The 10,015-nt window shown below is 54.7% G+C and overlaps 1 long non-coding RNA gene across 1 annotated transcript; it reads left to right on the top strand.

Annotated features, from left to right (window-relative positions):
- The first annotated feature begins 1,440 nt into the window (after positions 1-1,440).
- LOC115282938 lies at positions 1,441-6,538 on the top strand. Its single transcript, XR_003904811.1, has 5 exons — positions 1,441-1,760; positions 2,466-2,635; positions 2,897-2,999; positions 5,775-5,888; positions 6,502-6,538. It is a non-coding gene; the product is annotated as an uncharacterized LOC115282938 (long non-coding RNA).
- The last annotated feature ends 3,477 nt before the right edge of the window (positions 6,539-10,015 follow it).

Here is a 10,015-nt window from a genome sequence, read left to right as displayed (position 1 = left end):
TGAGAGATGGGTGTAGGTGTTAGTGAACTCAGACTTACCCATGCATTTGATGGGCAGTAAACTCGTGTCTGAGACACTGGTTTTAAATTTTGTTTTTATTTGAGAGAGAGAGAGAGTCGGGAAGAGGGGCAGAGGGAGAGAGAGAATGTCTTAAGCAGGCTCTGCACTCAGCAGGGAGCCCAACAAGGGGCTCAATCCCATGACCCTGGGATCACGACCGGAACCAAAATCAAGAGTTTGCCGCTGAAATGACGGAGCCACCCAGGCGCCCCGACCCCGGATTTGAAGCAGAGAAGGTTTCATTGTTAGAAAGGCAGGCGGACGAGAAGGCAGGGGGTGATTCCCGAAGCTGCCCGGCCCCGCGGAGTCTCCAAGCAGCTTCTGTACCTGAGAAGAGGGGAAGGGGGTTCTTGATGCCTTGAGGGAGGGGGGTCTTGAAATAATCTGGAGGTGACCACTCTTCTGGCCCTATTTGGGACCCGGAACAATCAAATACATCAAGACACACGTCACCTTCTGGTCTCCAATCAGTGGATAAACAGAGAGTGGGGTAAAAGGCCACATTGAGAACCGAACGTGGGGCACCTGGGTGGCTCCGTTGGTTAAGCGTCCGGCTTTGGCTCAGGTCATGATCTCACAGTTCATGGGTTCGAGCCCGACAGCTTGCTCAGAACCTGGAGCCTGTCTTCAGATTCTATGTCTCCTTCTCTCTCTGACCCTCCCCTGCTCACGCTGTCTCTCTCTGTCTCTCAAAAATAAATTAAAAAAACATTAAAAAAAAAAGAACCAAACGTGCATGAAGCTAAGAGATGCAGAAAACATAGTTAAGGAGGGAACTTGACAGAACGTGGAGCTGAGTTCATAACGCAACTCATACAACTATTGTTCTGCTAATGCTTTCAAAACAGGTCCAAGAATCCAGCATCTGGCCTCAGAGGGACAGACGGATGGACAGACGAGGCCAGAACAGTAAGTGCCAAAGGTGGCACCTCGATGGTAGACCTGGGCCTGTTCACTGTCAGCTTCTCAACTTTCTGTGTATTTGAAACTGTTGATTACAGAATGCAGGGGGGAAGGGTGGGAAATGGCTAGGGGGCGAACCCCCCTGGGTGTGGGCCCCAAAGGCTCCCTGTCATCCAACGATGCTCATCATAATAATACGCAGAGCAGGACAAACCCGGGGGTTGATACGGCCGCTTCTGATCTTGAGGGTGTGACGTGTGTGGGAGGTTTTGTCATAAATGAGAGACACTGCTTTGGACTCTGACAAATCCAATTTTCCACATCGGCTCCGTTGCCTATGTGCTGGGCTGCCTCAGGCAAGTCACTGAACCTTTCTGTTTCTGTGTTTCCTGGCGTGCGGTGCGGGCGTGTTTGCCCCTCCCCGGCAGGTGGTGCTCCCTGGAACCCAGGCTGTGCCTCCTGAGGTGGCTGGCACCGGTAAGTTCTCAGTAAGCAGCAGTTTTTATTCCTCTGCCTATGTGGGTACAGCGCTTGCCCCAGATTATTTGATTTTATCTGGACCACGATTCAGAAGGACCCTGTATGTCCGGATCAGAGCCCCGAAGACAGCCCATCCCGTACGTTGGTTATTCATGGATCCGTCCATCCACTGCTTCTCAGCCCCCTTGATTTCCAGCGCGGCTCGACAAGGAAGTCTGCTCGGTCTCCCCCAGCTCCACAAGCTGTCAGCGGCGCTCCATTATCTGCCACATCCCTTTCCTCCTGGCCGTCTTTCTTTCCAAACGGCAGCTACCAGAGTGAGTAGCATGTACATGTTTTATAAATTCTTTCTCCCTCCCGTCGATTGCTTGGCAAGTGTCCGAGCCCATTATGACACGGAGAATCAACCGCGGGGGGCCGCGGGGGTGCGCGCTGAGCCCCCTAAAGCCTGGGCGCCCATTCATCACCCTCTCCGGCGCTGTTCCCAGCCCCGATGTGAGCACATCAAACACTTAATGACTCCTGACTTCCTCCACCAGCTTGTACTTGACAGCCAGCAGGCTCCGCAGTGGGTCTGCTCCTTGCCGCTGGGGGGCTGGGCGGGGGGATCATCAAGCTCCCTTCTTTCTTTTCCCTCTTGCTTGTGAGGGCTTCTAGACACACATGACTTATTTATATTCTGACTCTGTAAGAGGCATGTTCTGAGGATGCCTGCTGGGTAATTGAAGGACGGTCTCTGGAATTGTCTATTTCCCCTGCCAGCGTGCTATTCACTTACCCACAATGGCATTCCTGAAGACGAGAGTACACCGGCTCTCGCCTGGGGCTTTCTCCAGAAGCCTGTCCGATTTTGTCTACACTCGCTGCTTCCTTGGCTACTGGAGAGGCTGGTGTGTGCCCGGGGGTGCTCAGGAATGGGCGGAGAATGGTGGGGGAACAAAACCTTTTTGTTCTTTTCCCCCAAGGTTTTCCCATTCTTTTCTCTCTCTCTCTCTCTCTTTTTTTTTATGGCCCTGTCACAGTCTGCCTGGGATGGAAGTCTGGGAGGCAGGGACACAAACACAGACTCTTGAGTCAGACGGCTCCAAGTTCAAATGCTGGGACCCTACGTCGACAGGCTGGTTGATGAGATCTTTGCTCCCATCTCTCCTCTCGTCACCTGTGTCAGAATGCGACACTGTTGCCCATTGGGGTGTGAGTCTGGAGTCCCTCCTGCTAGATCGGGCAGGACATGTGGCTGGGGGGGGGACCGTGTGGCCCCAGGGTATCTCTGCTGGACCTCTTCCATCCACCACGAGGAGGACCGGTCCCGGGTGACTGCTGGCCCCAGACGGGTACAGACGGAGTCCACCTGCTCCCGCCCGCGGCCCGGGAGCTGTCCTAGCCGATCCAGACGACGGTGAGGGAGAAAAAGAAATGTCGGCAAGATTTGGCTAACTTTTTTTTTTTACAGGACCAGCTACTAATTATTTTAGACTGCGAAGGCCAGATGGTCTCTGTCGCAACTCCTTAACTCCAGCCGTGCAGAGCACAGCAGCCAGACTGTTGGCAAACAAGTGAGTGTGGCTGGGCCCAAGAAAATTGTGTTTATGGACGTTGACATTTGAATTATACATAAATCTCTTGTGTCACCAAACAGTCCTCTTTCGGATTTTTTTCTTTCTGACCCTTTAAAAATGGAAAAACCAGGGGCACCTGGGTGGCTCAGTCGGTTAAGCGTCCAACTTCGGCTCAAGTTATGATCTCACGGTTCTTGGGTTTGAGCCCCGCATTTGGCTCCGTGCTGACAGCTGGGAGCCTGGAGCCTGCCTCTGATTCAGTGTCTCCTTTTCTCTCTTTTCCTCTTCCACTCATGCTCTGTGTCTCTCTGTTTCTCAAAAATAAATACATGCTAAAAAAGAAAAACCGCCCTTAGCCTGTGGGCCTTAGGTTAACAGGTGTTGTAGGCTTGGCTCACCACTGCCCCGCCCCCTCCGCCAGCAAGTCATCAAGATGGTAAGATTTCTTTGTTACACAGCAAGACAGATTAATACACCATTCTGATCATGCAATCTTGGACAACACATGGTCTTTAAAACTCAACTTTTCCATGTAAGATGGAGGTAAAACTAGAATATTTCTTTCAGGGTAAATGAAATAATGTATAAGAATTGCTTGGATTATAAATGTGGTTTGATCCTATGCTCCAGTGTTGGGGGGCGCTAGGCGAGGCTGTGTTTCCCTCCCCACAGAGGGGCTCTGGGAGATGCTCTCAGCAGTTGACAGGGTCTCGGGGGGGGCTCCCAGATGGGTGCCTGCGGAGCCCCAGTGCCTCCGGTCCTGCTCTCCGGACAGACCTGGGTGTGGAGAAGGCGTCCCCGGGAGAGCCACGCCGGGGTCCTCTGGGTATGGTGTACAGGCAGGCATCCACTCCGCGCCCCGGAGCATTCTGGAATGCAGGCACCAGGAAGAGAGGACAGAGGGTCTCCACCCACATCTTCCTAGTTCTTAGGAGGCACAGTAGAGCGCCTCACTGATTCCTGTGGTTCCACATCAATGACGGTGACACTGAGGACAGGCAGCAGTTGTGATCTGCCCGGAGACATCCCACAAAGGGCTAAGGGCTCTCAGACCATTGGCATGGCCTGAGGGCACGTGGGCGTCTGAGGTCCAGAGTCTGAACATCATCCTGAGAAACTGGGAGGGGGATGGGCCTGCCAACTCCATGGAGACCACGTGGGGGCAGGAGCCCCCTGGACCAATGGGACCAGGCCAAGCCAGAGAGAGCTGGGGGCGGGAGCCCTGCCCACACCTGCCCCAGGTGGCAGCTCCCGGGACAGCAGACAGGGACCCGAAGGCTTGGAACTGGACTGAGAGGAAGCCAGAGGGAATGAATTCTTTTTTTGTTTTTTAATATTTTTTTTTGAGAGAGAGAGAGACAAAGAGTGAGCAGGGGAGGAGCAGAGAGGGGGAGAGAGAAGGAGACACAGAATCTGAAGCAGACTCCAGGCTCTGAGCTGTGAGCACAGAACCCGACCCGGGGCTCGAACTCACATACCACAAGACCAATACCTGAGCCGAAGTCAGATGCTCAACCGACTGAGCCACCCGGGAGCCCCGGGAATGAATTCTAAGAACAGAGAGTGACCAGAGGGCAGTGGGACCCGCCTGGGTTGTCGACAGGAGATGGAAGGCGGAATCTGACCGTGTGTGGCTGACAGCACTCAGGTCGGACAACACGGAAAATCATTTCCTGTTTCATGGTTATACCCTTGGGTTTGAGGCCGCTCCGGAAGCCAGATAAACATTCGATGACAACCCTCACGGTTTCCCTGCACCCCGTCTCCCCGCTCCCCTCCTGGGGGGGGGATGTTTCAGCCTCTTGCTGGAGGAGGGGAGGGAAGGGACAGGCACAGTGAGGTGGCTGTGAGCAGGGACACCCCTGGGCTCAGCACATGCCACTTCTTACCATCTCCCTGAGCTCGTGAGTGAGGTTTCCTGACTGCCGAGGTTTTTCTTCAGGCTATGACCTACATGGGTTATAAGAACATGGAAACACAGCTAAAAAGACAGTTTACGCTACTGAGCTCAAGTGAGTCAAATGCATGCTTTCTTTCTGGGCTTTTCCCCTTAAAAATTCCCATGCATGGGGGCGCCAGGGGGGCCCAGTGGGTTAAGCGTCCGACTCCGGTTCAGGTCATGATCTCATGGATGATGGGTCAAGCCCAGCATTGGGCTCTGCGCTGACTGTGGGGAGTCTGCCTGAGATCCTCCGTCCCTTTCTGCCCCTCCCCTGCCCACACTTGCAAGCTCTCTCTCCAGCTCAAAACAAATAAACACTTAAAAAGTAAATAAAATCTGAGCCTGGGCGGCTCAGTTGGTTGAACATCTGACTTCGGCTCAGGTCAAGATCTCATAGTTCGTAGGTTCGAGCCCCACATCAATCGGGCTCTGTGCTGACAGCTCAGAGCCTGGAGCCTGCTTCAGATTCTGTGTCTCCCTCTCTCTCTGACCCTCTGCTACGTGCTCTCTCTCTCTCTAAAAATAAATAAAGTTAAAAAAAATCCCTATGCATTATCCATGACTCAGTTTTAACTACCTCTTCCCGCCGAGTGGTGTCAAACTTAGGAACAGAGACACAACTCCTGGCTAATGAGCATGAGGCTTCCCCAACTTGCCTGATGTGCAAACTCAATCACAAAAAATAAAAATATGTTCTTGTATTCCTCAACCCGTTGGCTTGGACTTATGCCACCACACTTGGAAAGCTTCCCAGCTTCAAGAACCTAAACCCATCCATGCAGATTTTCTTTTGGTGTTTCCATGATTCCTTTTTCCACATTGATACCTAGAGTCCAGCGGGAATGAAGCTGGGGATAAGGATGGAGGCAAGAGGCAAGATTTGGAGACACAGCTGTGCTTCCCGGAATCACACAATGCGGCAGCTCTCATGTCACACCTGACAGGTACAGTCCGCGGGGCTGACACACCCCTGGGGGCCTGTGCAAGGAGGGCCAAGCAGGTGCGGGACACAGAGACAGCGGAGAAGGCAGGACGGCGGCGTTCTCCCAGGCAAGTAGCAGACCGAAAAGAGCAGGCGTTAAGACCTGAAACCTAGGAAGTGGAAACAGGAAGGAGAACCCTCCTGGGGGCAGCCCGGTTGGAGAGCAGCAGGACGAATCTAGAAGGTTAGTGTAGTGGCAGAGTCTGACCAAGCACCATGCAGGACAGCCTGGCCGTCGGGACTGTTTCTGCTGCAGCTGGAATCGGCATTTGGGGGACAGCAAGAGGTGGGCTTTGGGGTCTGACATCCTGCCTCCGGCTTAGTCTAGCTGAGTGACCCCCGACGGGGCGGGGGGACCAACTACCTTTCTGCAAAAGCCTTCATTTCCTGCTTTGAGAACTAGAAACAATGTTTGTCCCTGGGGACTGCTGAGGATTAGGTGAAAATCCAGTAAACTCCAGGGATAGGGACGGTGCCCTGGGCCGCAGGGGAGAGGCTAATATGTTAGTTCATTTCTCTTTCCTTCTGTTTCTTTTGGGGTTTTTTTAATTTTTTAATTTATTTTTGAAAGACAGAGAGAGCACGAGGAGGAGAGGGTCAGAGAGAAAGGGAGACACAGAATTGGAAGCAGGCTCCAGGCTCGGAGCTGTCAGCACAGAGCCTGATGCGGGGCTCGAACCCACGGACTGTGAGATCATGACCTGAGCTGAAGCCGAACACTTAGCCAACTGAGCCCCCCAGGCGCCCCCGCTTCTGTTTCCTTTGAATGGCACCAAAGAGAAGCTATGGCTGCGAACCCAAGGATACACAGTTTCTTCAGGTAAAGAGGTTGCAAGGCGTTCTGGGTGGGCTGCTCCTGGGGCTAGAGACCATAGAGCGGGATTGTGGGGCTTTAGAAAGCAGGGATTCCCCATCACCCTGGCGGGGAACGGAGCCCCAGGAGCACCTGCAGCCTGTGGGTGTCGTCTGCCTGGAGGGAGACTCATGGGTCCAAAGCTCGGCCTCCAGGACCCTGGGGACGTAACCAACTTGGTGCCAGATTGAGCAAAATAATTCTCATGCAGACCCATCTCCTGAGCGTAAAACACGCACCGGCAAAGCCGATTTGTAAAGGGCTATGAGCGAGCCGTGTTTGCTGGAGCGCCTCTTCTGCTCTCGGGGGGCCGGGGGGGGGGTGCGCTCGACGGAAAAGATGAGTCACCAGGAGCAGACGGGTGAATAGCCCTCAGGTGGCGAAGAGCCAGGTCTTGAAGTCATCTTGGGACGCTACAAGGACATCAGATGTCCTCTCCTTCCATGTTTTGTGGTCACACTTGGAGAGACAGAGGGAGGAAAAGAGAGACTGACAGATGAAGGGTGAGAGGGGAGCGCAAGTGCCTGAGGAAGGTCTCTCGAGACTATAAAATAAAGCCCAGTTTCTGTCCCTCTAGGGGTGCTCGTCTCTGAAGCCGCCGCAGACGTCAGGATTGTCAGCGCCCACGTGCAAGCACGGAGCTCCGTCATCCTGCAGCCACAGCCTGAGGACCGTCACAGGTCACCCGTCGGTGGGGACCGGGGTCCTGCCGCAGTCGTGGTGGGAGGGGGCAGAGTGTTTAAACCCACGCCTGTGCACCTGCTGTCGCTCTCCTGCCTGCTGGGCGTGCCCTGGCGGGACAGGCGCGGTGGGACCAGGGAGGAGAGAACAAGGAAGCCCAGACGTGTGTTCCTCGGGCGGACCGGATCCCTCTGCGCACGGGGACTCTCTCCGCCTCAGCGCCAGGGAGGGGTGTTAAGGAGGTGCGTGGGGGTCCTTTCCCGGGTGGGCGAGGGCAAGCCCTCCGGGAGGCTGTCAGCCTGTGTCACGCTCATCTTCTGGCTCTCACCGAGGTCCCTGGAGCAGAGATGCTGGACGGTCGTGCGACACAGGTGGAGGGAGGTACCACCTCGCTGGAGTCACAGGGACCAGACGTCGGCCGTGCTGCCGGGCCTGGGCGGCGGTGGGCGGGGCTCACTTCTATCCACTGGCGGTGCCTTGCTCATGGGTCACCAAGTGTCATCGGTGTCAATATTTTTGGTCTGCTGTCTGTCCTCGCCATAGACCTTGGGTTCCATGAGTGTGGGAAAGATTTATGTCAAATTATTATCTCCTCAGTAATTAGAGCAGAACACAGAAAGGTCCTGAGGATATTTCGGGAACGGATGGAGAAAGGAAAGAGCTATGAGGAGAGTGACACTCCTGGAGACGCACGAGACACAAGACACCATGACCTGGACACGTTTCCTCCTAGGTTCCAGCATTTGAGAACCACATCCCCATGGACCACAGCCCTGTAGGGTCCCCTTCCATCATCTGCCCGGATGGCCTGGGTGGCCCCTGGGTGGCCGCCTGCCTCCTCCGTCGCCCATCTGGTTGTTCTGGAAACCCCCTTGGTTTTGTTTTTCAGTTGCAGAGATGAAAAGGGACAGGGAGGATTTAGCCTCCAGGCACTCGATTTGCTTTAAGGTTTAAGGGAAAAGTCACTTCTCCAGCCCCGTGCGAGGCTGGCTTGCCGTTGCGTTGGTTATGGGTAAATGAAGATGCAGAAGCAGCCCTTGGCCTTGAGGAAGCCCGGGTCCAAGAGGCAGTGGGGTAAACGCGGGGTGAGGGGGAGAGGCTTCTAGATAAAGTGTACTTGGGGCCCTCCGACATTCCCCCCACCCCCCACCCCTGCTTTCAGAGGTGGGAGGTGAGGGGACAGGGTGGCCGTCCCTTTGCCCAACCACGTTGGTCCCCAGCGTGCCCAGGAGCCACCTGCTGGGCCCGGAGGGGGGATATTTATCCGTGCAAAGCACTCCACCTGCCCGCCTGTTCGTGAGATTCCCAAACCATGGCGAACAGAGGGATGACCTTCCCCCCAGGCTCCCCCAGGAGAAGGAGAGAGAGGAAAAAGTGAGTCTGGGAGAGAAGAAAGGCTTTTTTTCTCCCCCAGAATTGGAACAGCACTTCAGATGAAAATAATGCATCCTGAAGGCGGTGATAGGATAGAGGCGAGGATTGCCCCGCGGCGCTTAAGACCGTGCTGCCTCTTATCTCTCGGGCGCGTCCGGTGCGGGCGGCGTTTTCCGCTGGATGGGAAAAGCCCAGAGTGGGGGACAAAAGCTGTCTTTTAAAACACGGTCTCCGAGAACACGAGCCTGTTTTGTAAAGTGTTTCATTTCAAGGCTTCGACACATTCTTTTTTTTTTTTTTCCTTTACAGTTCCAGGAGGGCGACTGTGGGGAACAAACAAGATGTGGCTGCCAGTCGGTGCCGTGAGTCGCCTGCCTGGCCCACCGCTCCGTCTTTTGTTAAGTCCTCAACGCGTTTTCCTAAGCCACTTGGCTCTCGGATGCTGTGTGTTTAATTTGCCTCGAATGTTCCTGCAGATCAGGCGCTCATAAACCAGCCTGCCATCAGAGCCTCCGACGATTGTGCAGGGAGTGCGGCCACGGTCCAGGAGACCAGGAAGGGGTGAGGGCGGTTGGCTGTCCCGCTCTGCAGCCTCCGGGTCCCACAGGGACTGGGCGTCTCGAGCACCTGCACCCGGTCACCTCCCTGACAGCCAGGCTTTCACCTTCCCCGAGGCTCTTGGCCAAGATATTTCCTTAACACACTAAAAGGCTGACCACTTGGGGCGCCTGGGTGGCTCAGTCAGTTGAGCGGCTGACTTTGGCTCAGGTCATGACCTCGCAGTTCGTGAGTTTGAGTCCCGTGTTGGGCTCTGTGCTGACAGCTCAGAGCCTGGAGTCTGCTTCGTGTTCTGTGTCTCCCTCTCTCTCTGCCCCTCCCCTGCTCATGCTCTGTCTCTTTGTCTCTCAAAAATAAATAAACATTAAAAAAAAAAAAAGGCTGACCACTTGACCCACCAAAGCCTGACTTTCTAGAACATTCCTTTACACTCAGAACCATTGTTTGGACCCCTGTCCTTCAGAGGCCCCCCGGGATGAATCAGGCTGTGAGGACATCTGAGCTCTGCTGACCAAGGGTCTGTTCTGCTCCACTGAAGCCTTCAGGTTGGCGGTGCCGATCCTAAAACACGTTTGATACGGCCACCCAGGTGACTGTGGCGGGCGCCCGACTCCGGTGACTGC

This window comes from Suricata suricatta, chromosome 17 (assembly GCF_006229205.1).
Source record: "Suricata suricatta isolate VVHF042 chromosome 17, meerkat_22Aug2017_6uvM2_HiC, whole genome shotgun sequence".
Classification (NCBI taxonomy): Eukaryota; Metazoa; Chordata; class Mammalia; order Carnivora; family Herpestidae; genus Suricata; species Suricata suricatta.
Note: the sequence above shows the minus strand (reverse complement) of the source record. Positions and strands in the feature narration are given on the sequence as shown.